The following is a 26,109-nucleotide window of genomic DNA, read 5'->3' as shown; positions in this document are numbered from 1 at the left end:
ATTTCAGAAGTGAAAAATAAGGTGTCCTTTACATGTCTAATTTCATGCATGCTGTTGCTGTGGTCCTAAGACGAGAAAGATGCTGAGGCTAAATTTGTGCTCCACTAGAAAAAATATTATGACAGATGAGTGATGTCTGCTACAGGTGGAGATGGGTAGGTGGCAACATACGTATTCAATAGTGGCATGATTTTCCCACCATCTTAGGGTCAGACACCTTGGACAGGTATTACAGGACTACTTTGTCTTGCCCTGCCCCACTCTAGGCTGGGGTTGCCCCTAAATCTACAAAAGTTTATCTGGAATAGGTGTGCTTGTGTTAGTTACCATGAGCAATATGTGGTAAATAAACTGTTTCCAGAAAGGGAATATTGATAAGAGAATGGAATTCACACCTGTGGTACACAATGAGGGTCTCTGTATTAGTCAGGGTTCTCTAAAGGGACATAGGATAGATATATATACGAAGGGGAGTTTATTAAGCTGTATTGACTTACATGATCACAAAATGAAGCCCCACAAGAGACCATAGGCAAGGTGAGGTGCAAGGAAGCCAGTCTGAGTTCCAAAACCTCAAAAGTAAGGAGACTGACAGTGCAACCTTTAGTCTGTGGCTGAAGGCCCAAGAGCCCCTGGCAAACCACTGGTGTAAGTCCAAGAGCCCAAAAGCTGAAGAACTTGGAGTCCGATGTTTGAGGACAGGAAGCATCCAGCATGGGAGAAAGATGAAGGTCGGAAGATTCACACAGTCTAGTCCTTCCATGTTCTTCTGCCTGATTTATTCTAGCTGCACTGGCAGCTGATTAGAGATGGTGCCCACCCAGATTGCGGTGGGTCTGCCTCTCCCAGTCCACTGACTCAAAGGTTAATCTCCTTTGCTAACACCTCCAACGACACACCCAGGAACAATAATTTGCATCCTTCAATCCAATCAAGTTGACAGTCAGTATTAACCATCATAGTCTCCATGCTAAAAATGTCCCCTTTCCTTTCTGATTCTGCAGCAGTAGAAGCTCACCCTGGCTGGCATAGGTGCCAAACAGTCTGTGATGAAGGGGGGAAGTCTCATCACATGGCTCTGAAAACTGGAGCCGAAGCTGGTGAGCCCACGGTAGTTTGCCAGAAAATGAGGTCCAAGTGGCACGTATAGGTGAGGAGGATCTGAGATGAATGGGAGGACTCTGGAATTAGGAAATGAAGCCAAGTTTTTCAAGAACACAAGAGAAAACAGGGTTTTAGAAACAATAACTAGGTGGCTCTTCCATTTCAAGAGGCAAGGGCTGCAAACATCTCTTTTGCCTTTATTCGAGTGGACACCTAGCAAGTAGAGTCTACGATAAACTTCTCTTCCCAGTAAGCCAGGATACAACCCATTATCAGTTGGGAATCTGGCTGCCTAGTTTCTGTTCTCAGGAGTGCCAACGGCTCTCTCTCTAGCTTCCTTTCAATCATTACAATGTAACAGCGTTCCAGAGCTGGGCCTCACTGCTCAGGCCCAGGAAGTTGAGATCTGCCTGAGCATAGTCAAGGGACCAGCAGGGACCTGCTGCCCTGATCATTGCTCATTAAAGCCCAGGGGGTTTCACGGGAGCATCTCATAGGTCAGCTGGTGCGCAGATCTATTTGGAAAGACTAAGCCCCTTGAGCTGCTGGGCAAATAAAGGCCATTCTTCACAGGGAAGGAAGATTGGGAAGGAAATCCTGAAGGGAAAGGGTGGAGGGGTAGAGGTACAAGAAGTACAGGCCTGGTGTGAGGCCAACAGTTGAGAGCGGAAAGAAAAGGCTCTCAAGGGTATCCCGGGGAAGGAGGAGTCAGGTATGTTTCCTGCTCAGTCCCTTTGGGTTTTGTGCCAAAGTCTAAGGAAGCAGAGCCTTGATGAGAAGCAAGGCCCTTAAAAACCAATGAACAAGCAAAAGCCCTGTTTTTAAAGAGAAAAGAGTGCAAACAAGCCCGACCCTGTGGCCTTCACATAGAGAAAAATGGACATGGAAAATGTTTGTTCCCACTTCGTACAAGGTCTGAGGTACAAAGTGGGAGAGAAAGGGGATACAACAGCAAAGGTGGCTCCACTGGCTCAGAAGTAGCAAAAAAAGCCACTACAGAGCCCTGGTGGGGCCCACTCACAAGTGGGAGAGGACCCAGGACAGCGGGGAGCCCCGTGGGAACTCCTGGGAAAGGCTGGGGCACAGAGCAAGTGGAAGAAGAAGGCGTTCACAAATAGCAAGTCATCCTCAGCTATCACGGCCTCAGGAAGTGGAGCCATGGTTTCAGAAGGGACTAAACTACAGGTGGCTTTAGTGTGACCTTACTGAATCCCCACCTTTGTGTGAGAAATCTGAATGATATCTAAATCTAGAGGTCTTAACTCAGGCAGTGGCTTTCACACTACATTCTCAGAGGCTCTGGGGTTTCATGGGTGGCGCACAGTGAGACATGCCAGTTGCACACATATAAGGGCTGGCCTAGGACCTCCCAACTCTATCTTTAAAAAAAAAAATTACCTTTTTTTGGTATGACAGCTCCTCATTTTTTCCTCTTAGAAAGCTCACTCCTGGAATGCTGACTCCCAGAATCCAGCCACCATGCTGTGACAGGCTCAAGCCACATGGAGAGGTCACCTATAAGCGCTCTAGTCAACAAGAAAATGAGATTTTAAAAACAATTTCTGAATGAATAAAACAAATTAAAAGAATATAGAGCTAATATAAAATTAAAACAATAAAAACTGGTGAATATTAAATTACTGACAGTATTACTAATAAAAAAACTATATTGGAGAAAAACTATATTGCTCAGTGAGGTTAACTTGCTCTGAATCATACAGGTAGGCCCATAATTTGAACTCTGTTCTACCTAACTCAAGACCAATTTTTACTTAACAAACCATGTAATCTTATGTCTAGATGGTGAAATTATACATGGTTTCAATTTTCTTCTTTTGGCTTATTTTTTTCTAAAGTTTCAACAATAACATATGCTGCTTTTGTGATTTTTTTTAAAAAGTAGGAATCTTAAAAGATTCACACAAAGGTTATTTTTCATAGGAGTAATATATAATCTCTAATCTTTGGAATTTTAACTTTCATAATGCCAGGATAGTGGTTGAAACTGATTGGTTATTTTTCTCACCTTTTTACTCTTTTTTTTGTGGGGATGGGGCAAGGGAGAAGAAGGTTAAATACAAAATAAATTCAGAAATAATAACAACAAATTCAGAAATTAAACTGGCTGGGTTTTACTAGTCTAGACTGACACAGTCTGTTTTCTGGAAATCTGTCTAAGCCTTCTGTCTTTTTTTTTTTTTTTTAAACTGTTTGAATAACAGTTAAACACACATACACACACTGCCACTGCTTCCACTTGGCACGGTGAGGCTGTATGGATTGAGGCAATGGAGAGATCCAGGGCTCACCCTGATCCAGGGTAAATGCCACAGGGGCAGGCAAAAGTCTTCCCACATAGAATACACCCATCATGAGCCTGGTCAGAAATAAGCACCCTCTGGAAGCAGACAAGATGCAGACGTGCGATGACAGACTCAAATGGGCACGTTCAAATCTTTCACCAGAAAAACAGCCTCTGTCTGTCAAGTTGCTTGAACTTTGAGTTACTCGCTGAGGTGCCAAGCAAAGGGCTCGGCCAAGTCCTGAGCAGAACTCCTTTCCTCTCCAAAGAGCCAGTAAGGAATCAACGATGAAGAGCCTGCCAATTTTCTGTCACTTGGAGAGTTTCCAAGCTTAGGATCCTGTTCAAGGAACTAAAGTCCGAGAGGCCTGTGTAAGAAGAGCAAACAGAACTCTCTTAACTCTTACAAAATATCACTGAAATATGTCGGAAATGCTGTGAGGAAATTACATGCTTTTAATTTGTCAGGTCAGCAAAAGTGGGTGGTTAGCAGAGAAAAGTGATCTTGTGAGCTGGCAAGTTGTTCTTCCATTCGTCCTTCCGTGTATTTGTGTGGGGTAAGTCATTTTAAACCATTTCCTCTGACTTGAAAGTTTGGAAACATAATGGAATTCAAAACACAGTGTTTTATTTTTTTCTTGGTGGTTGTTGTTCCTCAGAAGTCAGTGAGGGAGGAGAGAGTGGGAGGTGGAGAGATTTAATGTCCCAAACAGATTTAAAAACTGAAGTTTAAGAAAATTTCCCTCCCACATAAATAGGATTTTTCATGATATAGGGCTGTTTGTGGTTCTCTCTCAATGCTCCAGGTTTTAAAGGGCTACTCTTTAAGTAACCTCTCTGACCACATAAATAATGAGACAACTGCAAGAAATCATCTTGGAAGAAGTGATGATTTTACCAGAACAGGAGCTCAAATAATCTCATTGTAATATTTTGAAAGATTGAAAGAAATAAGCTTTATTTACTTTCTTAGACTAAAAAAAATCAATTTTTGAAAACAAGAAAAAATAACTGAATGCTTAATAACCAGAGAGCCCTTTGTAACTTCGGTCATGGTGAATGGATTAAATGAACTCTCACCTCATTTGTAAGCAGAACTTAAATTTCTTCCCTCACCTGTTGTAGAGGGAAGGAGAAAGTGGCTGGTGAAACGAACGTCCCTGGAGTTAGTTTTCCTAAATCAATGGTCCTTGAGATCTTTCCTTAACTTTCAAGCTATCCTGGACATTCTCTCTTCTACGGCTGTGGTAAGTTACAGCTCGTGTGTGTGTGTGTGTGTGTGTGTGTGTGTGTGTGTGTGCGCGCGCGCACGCAGAAAGAGGAACTTCCCTGAAAGAAACAACATGGTTTGCAGAGATAAGCTCCATCTAATACAAATACAGAGAAAGATGGTGCTGCTGCTAAAACAAACCCTTTAAGCATCTCAGAGTGCATCACAGAGAGCACATTTCCAATGTCCCACCGGAGAGTTTTGCTTCTTAGAGCTATGGCTTCTCATCCATGTTTCTTTGAATCAATGGTCTTTGCATCATTTGGATCGCTTTCTCAGAAGAAAGGGACAAGTTATACCAGGGGGCAGTCAAGTCTCTACTTTTATTTGTGAGACCCAAATACATGCTGATCTCCTGTGGTCTCATCTCAATGTTTAAGGAGTACCAGTCCAGCTGCCAAATAGGAATTAAAGAGGATTCGAATCTATACTTCCCTCTCCCTCAGGGGTTCTAATCAAGAGCCATCAAAGCCTCTACCTCCTTTTCTGCCAATTCTCCCCTTACCCCTAAGTCTCCAGCAATCCCCAAGAGCCTCTAACTTGTAAAATCCAAAATTCCCTCTTCCAATACAGTCCACACGGCTTCTCTCTGCTTAACCCCCTGGCCTACCTTCTCTCCCCTTTTTGTGATATAGATCATCATTGCCACCCTAAGCCATTAGCCCCATTCACTCACTTCCTTTCCATCAACCTTTCCATTTCTCTCGTCTACCCTCTTCCATTCTCCCAGTTCTGCCTAATAAACTGCCCAGGAACCCAACTGGCAAGGACTCTCATTTAGTAGTTGGAGACCAAGTTGCAGAAGAAAATGTATGCATGAGGCAAGGGCTTGGGATAAAGGAAGCTGCACACCTTCACCTATAAACAACTCCACCCACCACACTTGCAGGACAGAAAAACAGCTTGTAAACCTAGCTGATAACTGTATTTTCCCCCAGCTTCTACAGCATGTATCAGGGTTTCTTGAGCCCTAGCCTGCTGCAAATCTGCATTTTATTTCCCTTTTCTAAGGGAGCATTTGCTAGAAAGGAGTTTCTATGCACCAAGCCTAGACAAGGAGCAAGGAAGTAGATAACTATGAGCTGCAAGGGTCTGTGGCAGCTCATATCTTATTCCCTGTCTCTTCTCCCTTCTATGTTTTGACTCCAAGAATTATAGCTTTTTCCTGTGTGCAATCCATAGACCTCACATCTAGCCTATCATGGCCAGAATATTGGCAGGTGAAGGAGGGTTGAGGGTGACATGAAAATGAGAAGCGTCCCACAGAGCCATTGTGGGTTGCACTACTAGCTATCGGCTCATTATTCTTTCTCTCTGGAGTCATGCCTTGGAAAGTGCATATCAAGACTACTCTAGAATCAGAGCTACTGCCAGACAAGGTGGGACTGAATATTACAGCCTCCTTTCCTGAAATCTGTTGTACTGCCCAACAAAAACGTCCATCCCCACCAAAGCACCCTGACTACTCTTTTTAATTGCACCCAGGAATGTTAAAAAGAAAAAAAAAGAGGAAGGCTCTTGGTGTGAACTCTCTCTCTCAAACTGAAGCTTGAATTACTTCACAAATTAGAGCTTGCAAAGTCATGCACGCTGTACTAAATTCATTGAATTTCTTCTTACCACAGAATATCAACCTACCATTGACTTCAGGCTGGTTTTGTGTACACTAGTCCGTTGCTTACAATTTTATGAAAAGGTTGCTGTATCTCCTTCTAACTTACTATACACATGTATACACGTTTTCCTTCTACACCACCTCTTCCATGTTGCCTACATAATTACTGCACTCATCCCTCATGTTCTTACCAGCCAGGCCTCAGCTAACTTCTTCCTGAGTCCACCTTTTCTTTTTTCTTGGCATTTTACATTTTATGTTTTCAGTTATTTAATAGTTTTAACAATTACTTTACACAGAACCCCAAATTATCCACAAACACCATAGGTACCTCATTTTGAAAACGATATATTTGATAAAGATGACTGGCTAAGAAATGAAACAAGAAAAGCAACACCCAAAATGTGTATCCCAAGCTCATTTTGGAGGTATTTAGTGGACAGTCTCTCTTGAATCTTAAGCAGGCTGGTCATGCTTGGCCCAGAATTCCCAAATAATGATTTATGTCTGAAATTTCCCATAAGGTTTTGCAATGTTCCATTCATACCTAGGACAGTCCAGAACAATACTAATCTAGAGGCATTTTTAGGTAATTGAGAGTCCACCTTTTCAATATTGACTTTTCTATCTTCTCCTAGCCTTTATCCCTGCCATTGACCATCATTGACAACAATGATTTGGTGCTTACTATGTAATTTAAGACTTTACCCTATGAGGTATGTGTTACCATGATCCCTTTTTTTAAATTGTGGTAAAATACACATAACATAAAACTTACTATGTTAACCATTTTTAAAGTGCATAATTCAGTGGCACTTAGTGTGTTCACAATATTGCACAGCTGGGTGTGGTGACTCACACTTATAATCCCAGCACTTTGGGGAGCTGAGAAGGGAGGATCACTTGAGCCCAGGAGTTTGAGACCAGCCTGGGTAACATAGGGAGATCTCCATCTCTACAAAAAATAAAAAATTAGCGGGCTGTGATGGTGTGTGCCTGTGGTCCCAACTACTACGGTGGCTGAGGTGAGAGGATTGCTTGCGCCTGGAGGTCAAGGCTGCAGTAAGCTGTAATCATGCCACTACTCCAGACTGGGCAACAGAGCAAGATCCTGTCTTGAAAACCAAAAACACACACACACATATACAATATTGTGCAAGCATCACCACTATCTAGCTCCAGAACATTTTTATCACCCCCACCGAAAACCCTATACCCACTGACTATACCTACTGCCCTCCCACCAGCCACTGGCAATCACTAACTGGCTTTCTATCTCTACCAATTTTCCTATTTCTTATAAATTCAATTATATAACGTGATTACATATCGTATGATTTTTGTGTCTGGCTTCTTTCACGCAGCACAATGCTTTTGAGGTTCATCCATGTTGTAACAATGTATCAGTATTGCATTCCTTTTATGGCTGAATAATACTCCAGTGTACGGATATCCTGCATTTTCTTTATCCATTCACAAGTTGATAGACATGTGGGTTGCTTCCACCTTTTAACTATTATAAATAGTGCTGCTTTAAACATTCACATACAAGTTTTCATTTGAACACCTGTTTGCAATTCTTTTGGATATACCCACAAAAGTGATATTACTGGATCATATTTTAATTTTATATTCAGTTTTTTTTTTTTTTTTTTTTTGAGACAGAGCCTCACTCTGTCACCCAAGCTGGAGTGCAGTGGCGCAATCTCGGCTCACTACAACCTCTGCCTACTGGGTTCAAGCGATTCTCCTGCCTCAGCTTCCTGAGTAGCTGGGATTACAGGCACATGCCACCTACCTGGCTAATTTTCATATTTTTAGTAGAGATAGAGTTTCACCATGTTGGCCAGGCTGGTCTCGAACTCCTGACCTCAGGTGATCCACCTACCCAGCCTCCCAAAGTGCTGGGATTACAGGCGTGAGCCATTGCGCCCAGCCTATATATTTAACTTTTGAGGAACTGCCAAACCTTTCCACAGAGGCTGCATCATCTTACATTCTCACCAGCAATGTATGAGGGTGCCAATTTCTTCACATTCTTGCCAACGCTAGTTATTTTCTCCCCTTTTTTTATAGCTGTCCTAGTGGGTGTGAAGTGGTAGCTCATTGTTCTGTGGTTTGTATTTCCCTGGTGGCTAATGATAAATGTTTGTGCATCTTTCCATGTGCTTTTTGGCCATTTGTATATCTTCTTTGGAGGAATATCTATACAAGTTCTTTGCCATTTTTTAAGAGGTAGGGTATTGCTCTGTTTCCCAGGCTGGAGTGCAGTGGTGTGATCATAGCTCACTGCAGCCTCGACCTCTTGGACTTAAGCCATCCTCCTACCTCAGCCACCCCAGAGTAGCAAGCACATGGCAGTTCCTCAAAAGTTAAGTACAGAGGCTGGGCGTGATGCCTTACGCCTGTAATCCTAACACTTTGGGAGGCCAAGGTGGGCGGATCACCTGAGGTCAGGAGTTTGAGACCAGCCTGGCTAACATGGTGAAACTCCATCTCTACTAACAATACAAAAATTAGCTGGGCATGGTGGCATGTGCCTGTAATCCCAACTACTCAGGAGGCTGAGGCAGGAGAATCACTTGAACCCAGCAGGCGGAGGTTGCAGTGAGCTAAGATTGTACCACTGCACTCCAGCCTGGGTGACAGAGTGAGACTCTGTCTGGAAAAAAAAAAAAAATTAAAATATGATCCAGTAAACCTGGGATTACAGGTGCATACCACTGCACCCAGCTAATTTTTTAATTTTGGGGAGAGATGGGGTCTTACCATATTGCCCAGGCTGGTCTCAAACTCTTGGCCTCCAGCAATCTGCTCACCTTGACCTTCCAAAGTGTTGGGATTATAGGCATAAACCATCGTACCCAGTCCCTTTGCCAATTTTAAAAATTGAATTGTTTGGTTTTCTATAAACAAAATCTAATTTTTCAAGAAAAAAATAAAAGTGCAGAGAGTTCAGGTCACACAGCAAGCAGACAGCAAGCTGAGATTCGAACCCCGGTAGTCTGGTTCTGTTGCTGTTAGCTTCTGCACTAGAACTCCTCGTTGTACAAATCCCTGCTGCCTGAAAATGACTAAAAAGAGGTCTACATTGGTGTCCATTCATCTCAAAATGTCTGTCTGTGAGCACTGCTTCTCAGTTTTTAAAAAATTACCATTATGCCGGTAATCCCAGCACTTTGGGAGGCCCAGGTGGGTGGATCATAAGGTGAAGAGATCGAGACCATCCTGGCCAACATGGTGAAACCCCATCTCCACTAAAAATACAAAATTTAGTGGTGGCGCCTGCCTGTAATCCCAGCTACTCAGGAGGCTGAGACAGGAGAATCACTTGAACCTGGGAGGCAGATGTTGCAGTAAGCCGAGATCACATCACTGCACTCCAGCCTGGTGACAGAGTGAGATTCCATCTCAAAAAAAAAAAAAAAAAAAAAAAAAAAATCACCATTACAAATTACAAATTATTCTTTTGGGTTAGGCCAGGCATCTCCTTGATGGAAGGGAGGAAAGTGAGATTTACCAAGTCCTTATCACTGCTCTAGGGATTTTCATAGATGCTACAATTTTTCATTTCACTCCTATAGCAACCTGTTTTTATTACTGTTAGACTAGAGATGAAATGAAGACAGAAAAGTTAACTTTCATGTCCAACCTTGAAAGGAGGCAATCTGAACCAACACCCCTGGCTATATGATATGTAGATGCTCTGTTCAAAATGCAGATGCTGCTGAAAATCCTGTACTATTTTACTTCTGAGTGAATTGGCCAAGGCCACACATGATCTGGAGTCAGACTCCTGGTTTCAGGCTTAAGTTTCTCATTAGTGATGTGGTCTAGGCAGTTTTTTAACTTCTAAGATTTAGTGTTCCCATTTATAGAACATTCATATGAATACTACGTGAGGCATCCATGTAAAGACCCTAACAGAGCCTAAATTTAAGAGATGAAGATGGCAATGATGACCACAAGGAGTAATGACGGTTCCTAGCAGTACCCTTTGCTTGCCCTATGTTACTGCTAAAACCTGTACCTCCTCTGTGCAGGGCACAAAAACATGCAGCTCAGTTCACTTGGAGAAACAACACCAGTAGTTTCCAAAGAGTGGTAGCATTCTTTGAAAATAAAGATCAAAACAGGCAATCTAGTGTCTATGGCTGAAGAAAACCAGTCTCTGACCTCATTGCTAAATATGAGTAAAATGAGAAATCAGGCCCTGATTCAAGTCAGCACATTTTATAAGAAAATGAAGTGAAAGGCTGCAGGTTGGGAGATTAAACTGAACTATCTTCTACAGAAGAGTTCCCAGCTCTTCATCCCAAGTACCTCTCCTGGAGAATGGCCGAGCTGACACAGTCTGTGGACTTGCTGGCTTGTTTGTTTGCTTTTTTGTTTGTTTGATCATCATATATTTTACACTTCCAAACCAGGGTTTCCTGTACGGCACTGATTTTCAGGTATACTGGTGTGCACAGGAGAAAAGAAAAAAAAAAAAAAAAAAAAAGGAGGCCAGGAGTGGTGGCTCGTGGTTGTATACCCAGCACTTTGGGAGGCTGAGGCAGAGGATTGCTTGAGCCCAGGAGTTTGAGACCAGCCTGGATAACATAGGGAGACCCCCTATCTACAAAAAATAAAAATAAAAAAATTAGCCTGGCATGGTAGCACGTGCCTGTAGTCCTGGTTACTCAGGGGGCTGAGGTGAGGTGGGAGAATTTCTTGAGTTTGGGAGGTTGAGGCTGCAGTGAGCCATGACTGCACCACTACACTCCAGCCTGGGCAACAAGAGTGAGACCCTATCTCAAAAAAAAAAAAAAAAAAGAAAGAAAACAAAACGAAGAAAATAAAAAAGGGGGGCTGCAATTGTCAATCTGGCATCCAGAGAGCTGAGTTCATGAGACTGCTTCAGCCTTGCTGGGTTTCCATTTCCCTTATCTATAAAATGAGTGATCCAATAGATTCCTCACAGAGCTAATGATTTATGATTCTTATTGTTTAAGGACTACTTTGTGGCTTTCTAGAAATATAAATCATCAACATACTACATTGTATTTTGATGGCTCTTGAAAGTAGGCAGTGAGGGGTGGACATGAGTCAAGCCAGGGCAGAAGTTTGGCATTTGTAGGTGAAGATGAATATACTCAAAATCCTGCCCTAATTTTGGAAGGAAATGCTGCAAAATTGGTAATTTATTTACTTATAATAGACAGCCAGATTGTCTAGCTATAATAGACAGCCAGATTAGCCTAGTTTGGGAATGTGTTAGCTGTTTAGGTTGTGGCTATGGTTGCTGAGGAAAAAAAAGGTCTAAAATGCTTTGGGGGAATCTAATTTGAAAGAAACAAATGGATTACATTTTCCTAATTTAGCAGGCAGTTAACTGTGACTCATCCTCCTCTCTCTGCTCATGTGATCAGGATAGTAAATACGATATTGACAGGAAAATCTAGCCCTCACGTCAGCAGATGCCAGCCCTCCTCAGACTGAAACTGCAGTGAAAATGTGCTTGTTTCCTGTTTTCTTTGCATAACCAAATTGCAGGGACCGTGCCAGTGTCTATTATTGTGTCCTACGTGAAAAGGGGCTGATTGCTAATTTCTAACTTATGAACTGCAAATATTATGGAGAACACTCATGCCTTCTATTTCCTGCTTTTACACAGGCCGGAGTCAAAATGAATAGAGATAAGTAATAGGTGCTTATCCTCCTCCAATTCCTGAGACAATCTGCTCACGCTCTTGAAAATCTCATCTTTCAAGGTTCCTTGTAGCAGCAAGAATACTGAGGAAAATAAGCACAAGTGCATAGCCCAGCTCTGCCTCTTGCTATCTGTATGACTTTCGGGAATTTACTGACCCTCTTGTTGTCTAGTTTCCTCATATAAAATAAAGAGAGAAATATATTTATTTCATCCAATTGTTGAAACCAAATGGTAATATTTTTAAGGCATTTGTAAGCATTGTTATCTGTTGGGTAAACAGTCAAGAGATGGTAGCTACCGGCATCACAGCTAACATTCACTGGGGTGAGTCGTAACAGGGACAGTAATACAGCCATGTGCCCACCAACATAAGGGACAGAAATGAAAAGACAGATACTCACATAGTGAAAAACCACCCCGCTCCAGGCAAGGTGACAAGCAGAGTCTTTTATTGACTCAAAGGGAAAATGTGGAGTCATTTACTGTGTTTTGAACAAAGGGATTCCTTGAGATGTTGATGTTGCTGCGTTTGATCAATGAGTTGTAATGTTACACAGGCAGCAGGAATACATCTGTCTTGTGTTTGGTCCAATATTGAAGCACACCAGGGAGCTCCTCATAGCATGCTGGTGTGGTAGTTAAGCTCTTTGCATTATTTGTCTAATGAGAAAAGGAATGGGTTGTGAAGTTGCAATTTCCAAAAAGCACAAATAGTAAAATTCGAGAAGCCTCTCCTCTCTTCCCTTTTCCTTCCTCTCATCTTCATCTCAGTAAACCAAAAATATTTTTCCTGATAGCCTGTTATAAAGCTTGACTTCTGGATACTAATGATTTATGTTTGATCTCAAGAGTTTGAAAACTTCAAGAATCTTCTGATATAACTGTGATCTGAGAGACCAAAATAGATGCCCCTTTCTCAACTAAGATGGACCCTAGTTAAGGGAATGAAAGTTACCTATGAGCCAAGGGTTCAGGCTTGGCTGGCATGGTAACTTCCTAAATTCCTACAGCTACAAGAAAAAATTTATACCCTTGCTAAACTTCCTAACAATAGGAGCTATCAGGCAAAGTGTCAGAGCCTTCCTAACTCTGATTTACAGCCCAGGTCACTGTAACTCTGATTGGATAGAGGACGAGTCTTACAAACATTCTTTCTTGATAAGCAACTGCAAACCTCAAGCCAGTTTCAGCCAGCTTAATAGAGACTGCACACAAACTGTCTGTGTCCTATAGTTCACCTTTTGCTGTAAAGTTTCAAATTCCACCTCATTTTAATGCTGAAACCCCACCTCAAAGTGAACGTGGGATGTATATTACATGTATGTTTACCCATTGCACATGCGCTCGACTTCCTTCATAAATATGTACAGCTTTATCCCCAAACCTGCTCAATGTGTAGGATTCTATTGCATGATGCTGGACCTGGGAGGCATAAAACCCAACCTGCCCTTTCCCTCTTTGAAGAGAGAGCACCTTTGGTCCATGCTGAAGACCATCTCTTCCTGGTTTGCAGACTGATACCACCAATAAAGCTCTCCTTTCTATTATTTAGCAATTCTAGGGATCTTTTGGAAGACAAAATGCAAATACCACTGGAAGAGGTAACACCCAAATCATAGTGTGAAAGGAACTTAAAGAAAATCTAATGCAATGCTTTTATTTTTCCAACTTCAATAATAAACCCAAAAGGGCTGAGTAATTTGATTAAAGCTACACAATGAGATGGTGCCAGAGATGGAAGACGATTCTAATTTTTCTGGCTCCCAGTCACATATTATTTCTTCTGCCCATTCAGAACCATCAACAGCTATGAAGATCCTTGGGGAAGAAGAGCAAGATTAGCCATAACACTAGTTTTCAGACTTGGCATGGACCAGAGATGCTGTTCTCTTACGAGACACACATATTGTTCCTACGAGACTTTATTTCAAGAGTATTCTGTGATTTAAGATACATGGTTTCATGGCATTCTTGTACAGCCATGAAGATGCCCTGGTCATCAGTCTTTGCAGAAGAAAATGGAATGTGTTGCGACAAAAGGTGGAGAAAAAATCCAGGCTTCTCAGCTCTGGAGAGGGCAAGCTTAAAAGTTACCATGATGAGAGAGGCCTGCACAGTGAAAGCAGCATAAGACCCTTGGAAGTTTGGGAGCAGAGGAGAAGCTAAGAGGGAGGGGAATAAGAGACCAAAAGGCCACAAAGATGTTTTTGGCCACATTTACATTGTAAATTTGAGTGTATTTCAGTCTGGATTCTTAATAGTTTGCAACAGAAATGCACCTTGACTATTTTACATAAAAGGTAAGTGATTGTAAGTATGTCAGGAGCTCAGAGAATCAGCTGTAGGCTTGGAACCCGCAGGCATTAGGGGCAATGTGAGAGCCAGCCCTCAGGATCCACAGCAGGAGTGGGCAGCATTTCTACCCATCTCTAACATCTTTGTGTCACCTACTCATGATTCACAGTCCCAGAGGGGAGCACCGACTGGCCAAACAAGGTTGCACATTCACTTCCTGGCGGGGCAGCTTCCCTAGTCAGAGGCAAGCATTACCCTCTGCCAAGATAACATTTGGGGGCAAGAGCAATTTTCCAAAAGGAAATAGGTGCCATGGGCTATGGAGTTTGGATATGGGACAGATGAAAAGCAAAAAGCAGCTGGTAGGGACTCTGTCCCTGAGTCTAAGTGAGATTTAAAGCATAGAATATATGTAGAAAATTGATAAGGCGACCCCACCAGAGGAGTGTCCTCGGAGAGCTCATTAGGAGGAGAGAAAGATCCAGGCTCAATGAGATCTACCAGGGAACAAACGCACCTCTTAGTCAATGGACAGGAGGAAGATTCTGGATACAGAATGGCATTTGTCATGTGGCGTTGAGCCCTGGCCTGGTCCCCATGCACTGGTAGTTGAATCTCATGGACAGTAGAGGGACTGTAAATAAAAAGTGAAAGAGCTTTTTTACATTTTAAAGAACATTGAGACAGCTGTAGACATCAGGGCACCAGGGCACACAAAGCACTGCTGAGGTTAAGACAGGTGTGAGTTTCTCCTTTTGTGCCACAGACCACTGTATGATACACCTCCCTCTGGCAGAGGGGCCGACAGAGCACAGACAGCTCCCAGAAAGAGGAGATGGGTGGGAGCCCACGTGATCCACCCTCAGGGACCAAGACCCTGCTTATGAAGGGAGAAACACAAGCCACTGATTTCTAATTACTATCATCAGTGTGACCTCATTAGAATCCTCAGTCTGATGAGGAAAAATTCAATCCACTCTCTAAAGCAAACCCCGAAGAGAGGTGAAAAGGGCAGACTAGCTGGAATATTCAGGACTCCCCCTTCTTACTCGATGAGTAATCCTGGGCAAGTTACAGAATGCCTTTGAGGTTCAGTTTCCTTGATTGTTAAACGGAAATCCTAATTCCATGGGTGATTGTGAAAAGTAAATGAGATGAGAGGTTAAACCCAGCCTAAGCATGTGGTAGTAGTACTCAATACATGGAAGATACACACCTGAATAATAGTCACCATAAAATGCTCATGATTCATTGGCTGCTTCCTCTGCACAGACACAGCGTGGTTCTAGCTCTGCAATCAGACATCCTGTGTTCAAATCCTGTACCTTCTCCTTAGTCGCTAGCTCTCTGAGTTCTCAGGGTCCACTTCTCTGGTATTACTCTCCTCCTGCAATTGTTGAGAAGATTAGCTGAGATAAAGGATGTAAAACACAGAACAATGCCTGTCACGTGCTAGGCTCTTAAGAAATGTGAGCTGTTATTGTTGCTATTATTATCCTCAGTACACTCCTTCCAGTATTTGCCCAATTGGGTTAAAGTAACAAGCAGTGACTGAAGATGCTGACACCAGGGAGGAGTGGGAGGGAAGGGGGAGACAAAAGGAGCTGGGGGAGAGAGATAAGAGAAGAACTTTCCATGTTGATATTTGATCATGGAGGATGGGCTCCCAAGTCACAGTCATGCACCTGTTTTGGTTCTAACACTTTCTACCTAGAAGAGCTCTATTAATGTGATTTTTTTTCTAAATATGACTGATCTTAGGAGGAAAATACTCACTTAGTACTCTCTAGGTGTGAGGATTGCTCAATGAATATTATACTAGATATTCAGGCAGGACTTAAGGAAGGAGAGCCTGATTTTGGGTGATTCCAGTGCAATGATTAGTTAATGGATTAGAAGTGTATAGTGCTCAAGGGAAGTTATTCATATACTCAAGATACCCCCACAGTGCCTGGCACTGAGCAAAAATCTTGAGAGAGAGATGTGAGGAAGAAAAACCCCAAAATATCAAAGGGCAAAGAAGCTTACAAATTGTTAAGATTACCAAACCCGACCACTTGCATATTTTCAGGCTCTTAGGTAATGAGTTAAGGAGGCATTTCGAATTAGACAAGTTAAAGAAGAGGAGAAAAAAGTTCCAGACAAAAGTTCCAGACAAAGGTAAAATTACTAAACATATAACAAATTCAAAATGGAGAACACACAAAAAAACATGTCATTTAGGAATACTTGGGTGTCTGTTGTCTTGAACATCTTTGAGATCAGTGAAACAGAGAGATTCAAGGAGACAGCAGGGCTCAAAATCAACACATCTCTATGAGCAGACTGATATTCAAAGAGGAATGGAGCAGAAGTCTTTGTTAATCATAATAAAGAATTTGCTGTATTCAAATGAAATAACAGCAAAGTGGAAGTATGCCAGGGCAATACCAGTTTTCCAAGCAGGAATAAAGAGAACACTAGGAAATTACAGAGCCTTCATCTCAATGTCTGTAATTTGCAAAATAATGGAAACAATAGCAGGGTAAGTTTGCCAAATGCATTTACAAACGAGTATCATTCCCTTTAATCAAGCTAGTGATAACCAACAAGGCTGGAGAGAGGCTTGAGGGTCTATGAATCTTTTTTACTTGATGGGACTACGACACAATTAATAATTACATGTGACTTATTTTAATGTAATGTCCAGATAATTTTACATAGAAGTTACCTCTAATGTGCCTATTATGGAAGAAAGTAAAATAAAAAGTAAAGAAAGAACCAAAGTACTATGTGCTGTCTCCATTATATGGGATGTGCTACTATATATTCCTTTTTGCTTAAAATCCAACAGTGGCATAGCACTAAAAGGGAATTTAAGAGATCAAATAAACCATGCTCCTAGGATTGGATCAAAACCACTTAAGACATATGTATTCCACAGGGCAGGCTGTTCCCTGTAGTCTCTCAGAGCCCATTAACATGTTTAGCTACTCTTCCATAGAATATTCTTCCTTATTGAAACTTGGCTGCATTTTAAGCCCATTTCCCATTGTCTAGTCTTTGGTGAAGACATTAAACAGCCAGCCAGCATTCTCCTAATACTGGAAAACCTGCATTCAGTTCCTGCTGGCAGAGTCCATAGATTAAAGGATTTTACTCTACTCCTTTTGCACGGATTTTGTACTAATTTATCTAATTTGAATACTTACCCCATGAACACAAGGTGCCCTGAGCTTTGAGGAATTAGACGATCTGGTTCAAAGTGTGTCAGAACTGGGTTTAATGGTGTGAGAATGGGCAGGATTTCTAGACCTCTGGGCTGCTGATAGACATCTCTGCTAATTTCTCAAATCTCTAATCGTTTTCCATGCCCAGTTAGTTCCACTTTGCAAGTTTCATTCCTTCCATGTCCATAGCAGATGTAAAACACCAGTGCCTGCCCTTCATTGTTTCTCTCCGTTCTTGATCCTTCACCTTGGAAAATGGCTTTCTTCATACTTGAGCAATTGAGGTCATTGGATTTAAAATTCCTAAGTTTTCCTTTCATACACACACACAAACCTTTTTCATCTATTTCCTTTCTTACAATTTCAGATGGAGATGTGCTCTTCTTGTTGTTGTAGATTAATGTCTCCAACCCTGGTCCAGAATGCATCCCTCTCCATCTCTTTACCCCTTCAGTTTTCCTTTCCACAGCCTGCTTCTTCTTGATGGACAAACATGTTCAAGACTCTAACTTCTAAAACCATCCCCCCAAACCCAGTGTCCCCTTCTACCTACTGACCTTTCTCTCCGCATGACTTCAAAGACAATTTTCTTAATGGAACAACCTCTACTCATAACTCAGCTTCTTCACTTCCAACCCTCTCTTTCCTGACAATGCAGGTAAAGTTACCCTGGTAAAGATTTGCTGCAATTTCCTAACTGCCAAATCCTTATATAACCTCTTTTTAGTCACTCTGTAGCAACTGATACTTCAGACGACTTTCTCTTTGAAACTCTCAGAAAAGGGAATGCTTACACACTGTTGGTGGGAGTATAAGTCAGTCCAACCATTGTGGAAAGCAGTGTGGCAATTCCTCAAACAGCTAAAAACAGAACTGCCATTCGACCCAGCCATCCCATTACTGTGTATCTACCCATTGGGTATATACCCATTCTACCGTAAAGACACATGCACACAAGTGTTCACTGCAGCTCTATTCACTATAGCATAAACATGGACTCAACCTAAATGCCCATCAATGACAGATTGGATAAAGAAAATGTAATACATATATGCCATGGAATACTATGCAACCATAAAAAAGAATAAGATCATGTCTTTTGTGGGAACATGGATGGAGCTGGAGGCCATCATTTTTAGCAAGTTAACACAGGAACAGAAAACCAGATACTGCATGTTCTCACTTATAAGGGGGAGTTAAATGATGAGAACTCATGGACACAAAGAGGAAACACTGGGGCCTACTTGAGGGATGGAGGGCAGAAGGAGGAAGAGGATCAGAAAAAAATAACTATTGGGTACTAAATCTAGTACTTGAGTGACAAAATTGAAAGACTTTCTCCGGGGCCTGGAAGCTGGGCAGGGGGTGAATAACTCCTCCCTTCTCAGGCTCAGTCTCAAGGCTCAAGACCACTTGTGCCAGCAGCGTGTGTCAGCAAGATAGCAGAAGCAGGAAGAGAGCTGGCTGGAAGACACATACCCTGTGAAGACCGAGAGAGAAGCCATCCGGGTACTGCGTAGCAGTTACATCAGACTGAGACACTTCCTGTTTACAGGAGACTATAAAGCCCCTGCCCTGTCCTCATTTGGTGCTGATGCCATTTTAGGCCTCAGCCCATCTACACCCAGGTGCTCATTAAAACAGTGTGTTGCTCCACGCCTTCTTGTGTTGTCTCTTGGCGCACTCTCAGGGTTCGAACCCATACAAAAGCCTTGCATCATACTATCTCCCTTTCGCCCTCATGAGACGCTGCGCAACACCAAAGGCACCCTCTTTTCATAGTCCCTTTGAAGTCACATATGGCCGAACTTTTGTCTTGGGGCCTCCACCCTTACCAGACTGTGAGCCACTCGGGAATTATCTCCCCTCCTTAATCCAGACAATGTCTTTCATTCTTGAAGCAGGAAATGAGGCCATGCCTTCCTGTCAACATCTCCTTGTCCTCTCAACATAACTGTCTTGCAGGCACAGATGTATTTATCTGCCAACTCGACCCTCACAAAAACCTACAACCGAAGTGGACAGGCCCCGTACACTGTGATACTCAGCACGCCAACTGCAGTGAGAGTCCAAGGACTCCCCCACTGGACCCATCGCACCAGGATCAAGCTCACCCCCAAGGCTACTCCTTCCTCCAAAACATTAACAGTGGGCAACACCCTCAGAGTCCCTGTATATAATAACCTAAACAACAACAACAACAACAAAACGATCCTTAAAGGTAGGAGGAAGCCAAAGATGGCAACAGGACAAATGGCCTCCACAACAGATCATGGAGTATTACAGTCCTGCCACTTGGGCTGAGGATGGTTCACGGGGTTATCGCACTCCCATATATATGCTAAATAGAATAATAAGACTACAGGCGGTTCTAGAGATAATCACTAACCAAACCGCCTCAGCCCTGGAAATGCTTGCGCAACAACAAAACTAAATGAGCACAGCAATTTATCAAAACAGGCTAGCACTAGACTACTTATTAGCAGAAGGTGGGGTCTGTGGTAAGTTTAATATATCCAATTGTTGTCTTAACATAGGTGATAACAGAAAAGCAGTACTAGAAATCCCTTCAAACATCAGAAAAGTAGCCCACATACCAGCCTAAAGCTGGAAGGGATGGGACCCAATAAACCTTCTAGGAGGGTGGTTCTCTAATTTAGGAGGATTTAAAACACTGGAAGGAACAGTAATCTTCATCATTGGGTTCCTCCTATTTCTCCCCCATGTTATCTCACTAATAATAAAAGCTATTAAAAATCTTGTTGAAACTACGGTTAACCACCAGACAATCCAGACGATGCTCCTGCTGCAATGACACTATGAATACCAACCCACCTCTCAAGAATACCCCCCAAATTAAGTTTTTCTCTGTTTCCAAGGTGCCCCCCACCCCCCATATCACGATTGAAGCAGTCATTGAGAACGTCCCTTTTCCCTTTTTCCATAACCAAATGGACTTTCCCCAGGGCCTGGAAGCTGGGCAGGGGGTGAATAACTCCTCCCTCCTCAGGCTCAGTCCCAAGGCACAAGGCCACTGACGCCAGCAGCATGCGTCAGCAAGATAGCAGAAGCAGGAAGAGAGCTGGCTGGAAGACACATACCCCCTGAAGACCAAAAGAGAGGCCATCCGGGTACTGCGTAGCAGTTACATCAGACTGAGACACTTCCTGTTTACAGGAGACTATAAAGCCCCTGCCCTGTCCTCATTTGATGCTGATGCCATTTTAGGCCTCAGCCCGTCTACACTCAGGCGCTCATTAAAACAGTGTGTTGCTCCACCGCCTCGTGTTGTCTGTTGGCGCGCTCTCGGGGTTCGAATCGATACAAGAGCCTTGCAAAAATAATCTGTACAACAAACCCCTGTGACACAAGTTTACCAATATAACAAACCTGCACACGCACCCCTGAACCTAAAATAAACGTTAAAAAAAAAACAACTCTCAATTTTGAAATCCTCCCATTCTCCTGGCTTATAGGTCTTTTCCATCTGTAATCACTTTAATGATCCTAAGGGACTGTATTCTGTCTTGGCTTCTCCTGTCTTCTTTGCTTAGGAGATTTCCATCTCTCCCTTCATTCTGACACCTAAATTCCAGAAGATTTCATATTTACATTTCTGCTCTGCTTTCTTTGCCTGCTCAAGACATGTATACCCAACTTTTTTCTAAAACATCTCCACTTAAATGCTCAACTACCTCCAACTTAAATGATCTGATCTACCTCTCTCTTCTCCTTCTCACTGTCCCTCTGCTGTCTGTATTTTCTCTCAATTGATAGTATCTGATGTGTCGCCTCTCCACTTCATCCACTTCATCCGCACGCCATGGCCCTCCTTGTCTCATGTTTGGATTAGTGTGATAGATTTCTGACTGCTGTCTCTGCTTGTATCCTGGTCTTCCCTTCATCAGTCATCAATGTCCTGCTGGAATGCTTGCTAAAACCAAAATCGAATCATGAATCTCTCCTCCCAGCCCTTTGGCATCTGCGTTAAGTCCTAATCAGGGTACAAAAAGCCCCTCACAATCTTACCATTGCTGCCTTCTCCACTTTCTCAGGCACTCACCTCCATTATCCTCCTCTTACCCTCCAGCAACATCGTTCTAAACATGCCATTCAGTTTCATCACTATGTGACTTTGTGCCCCAACTCCACTGCCTGAAATGCCTTTCAAAGCCCAGAGTAGGTGTCACCTCTTCCACAAAGACTTCCCAGTGAGGGATTGGGGATGATGGATAATCACTCCCTTCTCTTTCCTGCCTGTGAATCATTCGTATACTTAGACTCTTGGCTTATCCCTCTGCACTGTTAATATTTGTTGATATATCTGTCTCTCTCTTGGACTCTGAACTCCTTGGGGGTAGAGTGCAGGCATTTATCTTTGTATTCCCTTACACTGTGCCTGTAATATGGCAAATGAATTGAGTTAAATTTAACTAAAGACAAGAAATATTCTGCATAGTGCCCAAGGCTGTGGAGGCGTGTTGGTTAACTTACCTGCCTTCTGCACAGGATATGAGCAATTTAAGGTATGGAACTGTTTTTTTGTTTTTTTGTTTTTTTGTTTTTCTCCAGCACCGATCACAGTGCCTTGTACATAAGAAGCACACAAGTAAATACTTTGGCCAAATAAATGTGTCTTGTCTTAGGGTAATAGACTGCCCCCACTCTGTGGCTGTTTTAAAAGTCTGTGGTTTGGTCACTACATAAGAACATGTAAATGAATAATTTCATATCAGCAAAAAAACATGGCCAGGCGCAGTGGCTCACGCCTGTAATCTCAGCACTTCCGGAGGCTGAGGCGGGCGGATCACCTGAGGTTGGGAGTTTGAGGCCAACTTGGAGACCAATTCCGTCTCTACTAAAAATACAAAATTAGTTGGCTGTGGTGGCGCATGCCTGTAATCCCAGCTACTCAGGATGCTGAGGCAGGAGAATAACTTGAACCTGGGAGGCGGAGTTTGCGGTGAGCTGAGATCACCATTGCACTCCAGCCTGGGCAACAAGAGGAAACTCCGTCTCAAAAAACAAACAAACAAACAAATATATGGGGAGTCTAGCCAGCCCCCTTCTCTGGAACTCTAGCGGTGAGTGACCAAATCTACACGGATGCTGTTGCATCTTCTTCCCCACAAGCTGTGAGTCCCAGCTGATTCAGCAAGGAATAAACAAGGGTAGGATATGTGTGGGTGGGGCACCGAGGTCCTGAGGAGTTCTCCTCTGGGTCTCTGAACTGGAAGATCAGGAAGCTCTAATCAGGGGTGGCAGAGAGAGCAAAGAGTAATGCAGGCATTCGAAAGAGAGAGAAAGAACATGGCGGGCAGGGAGAGAGAAAAAGAAGGAGAGGGTGAAGGAGAAGGAGGAAGAGAGAGAAACAGAGAGACAGAGAAGAGATGGGGGACAGAGAAAGAGAAAAAAAAATTAGAGAGAAAGGGCCGGGCGCGGTGGCTCAAGCCTGTAATCCCAGCACTTTGGGAGGCCAAGACGGGCGGATCACGAGGTCAGGAGATCGAGACCATTCTGGCTAACACGGTGAAACCCCGTCTCTACTAAAAAATACAAAAAACTAGCCAGGCGAGGTGGCGGGCCCCTGTAGTCCCAGCTACTCGGGAGGCTGAGGCAGGAGAATGGCGTAAACCTGGGAGGCGGCGCTTGCAGTGAGCTGAGATCCGGCCACTGCACTCCAGCCTGGGGGACAGAGCCAGACTCCGTCTCAAAAAAAAAAAAAAAAAAAAAAAAAAAAAAATTAGAGAGAAAGAAAGAGAGGCTCTCTGGGGTCAGATTCCAGGCTTTACTGAGATGTAGCTGTGCTTTCAGACTTCAGGTTTCACGAGCTACACTGTGTCCCCCGCGGCAGAATTCCCTCCTACTTTGGCTTCTATCTATAGAGCAGTCAGAGTGGTTTTTTAAAAAGTAAAATCTGGTAATGACCATACTGGTCACCTTTCAGTCTCTCCAACCTGCCATGTCTCCTGGCTACAGAACCTTGGCTTGTGATGTCTCCTTCACCTAAAAGAGCGGCACCCACCCAGCACTCCAGCGCCAACAGCTCTCTTATAACACACAGTGGTAACTTCATAATTACTGATATGATCCACTCATTGTCTGTCTGCTCAAAAATGTCTTCTTTGTAGTTACTCAGCAATGTCGCTCAAATGCTTAGCACAGTGCCAAACACACAGCACATACATAATGGTTTGTTGAAGGAAGAAAGAAATACAATATTAAAGTTGCGGATTATGTTGTGGTTTGAGACTGCTTTGGCTCATCTTATTATTTTAGTTCTCCCATCAGTTATTTGTTCTTCTGGGTTAATGAGCATCTCCTGCTCCAGGCATGTCATTATTCTCATCCAAGGCCGGGTCAAGCCCTCCTGGTGGTCTCTGTGGTGCTCAGAACCCTGGGCACAAACAGGCTTCAGGACGTGAGGAGAAAGATGGGAAGGGTAGAGGCACCAAACCAAGCCTTTTGGAAAGAAAGAGAAGAGGAGGAGAGGGGAGGGAAGGGAAGGGAGGGAAGAGGAGGAGAGGGGAGGGGGGAGGGAGGAGGGAGGGAGGGAGGGATTGGGGAGGGAGAAAACTATTAAACACTATAATAAATTTACAATTACGTAATTAAATAAGCACATGCTTCCCCAAGGAAATTTAAATCCCCTTTCCATTGGCATGCCAAAAAAGAGGTGATTTCCTTCTCTTCCTGCCTCACTCAGAAATATAGTGTGACTTGTTTTATTCATAGTCTCCTTGGAATTCTAGCCCAACAAAGCTTCTACTCACTTCTCCTAGTCCACCAGCGGGTCCCTGGAAGGCAGAGCCTGCTGCTTCTGTGAAGCCCTCATATTGCTCCATCTGAAAGTGAGAAAGAATCAGGAAGAGGGGAAAACAAGGTGTACTTTCCATGCCTTTCTTTAATTTGGCTCTGTGAATTGGCTCAGCATAACTAGCTGAGTTCCCATCTCCCTGTCCCTCACAAAACGAGATTTGTGACTTTTGGGGAATTTTTGCCAAAGTAGTAAAAATTCTTACATTACTAAATCTCTTTTCATCTCAGTACTAAAAGATAATACGTCCAAAGAAAACACTAAAATACCCAAGTGCCTCCCACTGGGATCAAAGAATTTTCCGTTTCCCCAGGAAGATCTTTAAATTTTCTCCCCTGTTAGTCTTAGCTCTTTACTCCCAGGAAGAACCACTTTCTCTCCTTACCCTGAACCGAAACCCTTCAGTTTTATTTGTTTACTACCTCTCTGCTTCAGAAACTTTTCCTTTGATTAGCTTTACACAATTGTGACGATGATGATGATGAGGAGGATGATGAGGATGTAATCCACTCCACTGTCTAGGTCATCAGTGCTCATTTAATTGGTTTGCAGTTTACTACTTGATATTTATTTATAATATTAATATTCCTAATTGTGTTCATGTGCTAGTTTCTTTATTCAGTGCCTAAAGTCCTTAAGGAAAAGAATATTTAATTCAATTTTATTCAAAAAGTATTTCCTCCACTATATGAGTCCCTGGCACATGGGTAAGTGCCTACTGAGTACAGAAAATATAGTAACTGCTGAGGAAAACATTTTTAAAATAGATGTGACACCATCTCTGCCTTGGATATGTTTATAGCTCTTTAGGAAACAAATCAAAAACATATATATGTTTTATATAGATTCACATATATTCATAAATTCATATATATACATATGTTCATATATATGATTTTATATATTCATACATATTCATATATATACATATAGTCATATAAATGTGTTTAAGTCCATTTTCTGTTGCTATAACAGAATATCACAGATTTGGTAATTTATAAAGAAAAGAGATTTATTTGGTTCATGATTCTGGAGGCTGGGAAGTCCAAGGGCATGGTGCTGGCATCTGCTTGGCCATCTGGTGAGGGCCCTGTTGCTGTGTCATAACATGGCAGAAGGGCATCACATGGCAAGGAAGAAAGAGGGCAAAAGTGTGCAAGACAGAGAGAAAACAGGGACCAAACTTATTCTTTTATCTTCACCCCTTTATCACTCCCCAAGGTAACCAACCCACTTCTGCAATAATGGCATTAATCCCATTCATGAGAACAGAACCCTGATGGCCTAATCATCTTTAAAGACCCCATCTCTTAGTACTGTTACAGTGGCAACTAAGTTTCCAACACGTGAACGTGTGTCCTTTTGTAGGACACCTAGCAATATGCTTTTTAATATACTCATATACAACCACAGAAATAGTTCAGATTATTATAGTTGATTTGCAAACATATACATTAATGTATAAGATACAAAAATATCTGTATAAATAACTATAATGTAAAATGTAAGGACTGTAGAGGGAGTTGGGAAACCTTCCCAGAGGCCATACTTGAGGTAGACATAGGCAGATAAAGAATTTTCCATGAAGAGGAGGAGACATTTCTTACTAAATGAGAGAAGAACTATACAAAAGATACCAGGTGACATAAGATACTTGAGATTCTGGGAAAGGGGAGGAGTTAGGCATTATTGATGTGAGGATGCACATCAGGGAAGGAAAGCTATGAGATGGGTCTAGACAGATAGGACAGGATGTATTTGTTTGTGTTTCGTCCTACAGGCAATGAGAGCCTTGGAAGGCT

The 26,109-nt window shown here is 42.7% G+C and overlaps 1 long non-coding RNA gene across 1 annotated transcript; it reads right to left on the bottom strand.

Annotated features, from left to right (window-relative positions):
* Window positions 1-431: 431 nt before the first annotated feature.
* LOC140712214 (uncharacterized) lies at window positions 432-22,305 on the bottom strand. Its single transcript, XR_012093718.1, has 3 exons — window positions 14,799-22,305; window positions 2,503-2,630; window positions 432-1,181 (listed from the first exon to the last, which is right to left on the bottom strand). It is a non-coding gene; the product is annotated as an uncharacterized lncRNA (long non-coding RNA).
* Window positions 22,306-26,109: the final 3,804 nt, after the last annotated feature.

The sequence above is a fragment of the Chlorocebus sabaeus genome, chromosome 8 (assembly GCF_047675955.1).
Source record: "Chlorocebus sabaeus isolate Y175 chromosome 8, mChlSab1.0.hap1, whole genome shotgun sequence".
NCBI lineage: Eukaryota > Metazoa > Chordata > Mammalia > Primates > Cercopithecidae > Chlorocebus > Chlorocebus sabaeus.
Note: the sequence above shows the minus strand (reverse complement) of the source record. Positions and strands in the feature narration are given on the sequence as shown.